The sequence below is a fragment of the Colias croceus genome, chromosome Z (genome assembly GCF_905220415.1).
Source record: "Colias croceus chromosome Z, ilColCroc2.1".
Taxonomy (NCBI): domain Eukaryota; kingdom Metazoa; phylum Arthropoda; class Insecta; order Lepidoptera; family Pieridae; genus Colias; species Colias croceus.
In genome coordinates, this window is record NC_059568.1 from 13,201,055 (window position 1) to 13,201,451 (window position 397).

Consider the following 397-nt stretch of genomic DNA (forward strand, 5'->3'; position numbering starts at 1 on the left):
CAACAATTGAAGTAACGTGGAAGCCCATATAAAGGTATGAATAAAACAAGCACAGATTCGATTTATTTCTTTTTAATTTTATATACCTATCCTTATACCTAAAACATTTATTTGGAATAGTTCAATGTTACGCGGTTGACGAGGTCCGCGTCCGACAACAGAATAGCAACATTTCTATACAATGTACAATATTACAAATTAGCTACAATTGGCATATCATTTTAATAAACAGTTGTGCTGCATCCGTTGTACGCTAAATGCACACAAGTAATATCGGTATACCATTGTATTGCACTGGAAGTTTTCCCCGACTGTATCGCGGGGTGAAATATCAAATACTTATCTCAGAAAAATATTCTGTTCACGAAGACAGAGAACCTGAAATATTTTGTTTTTA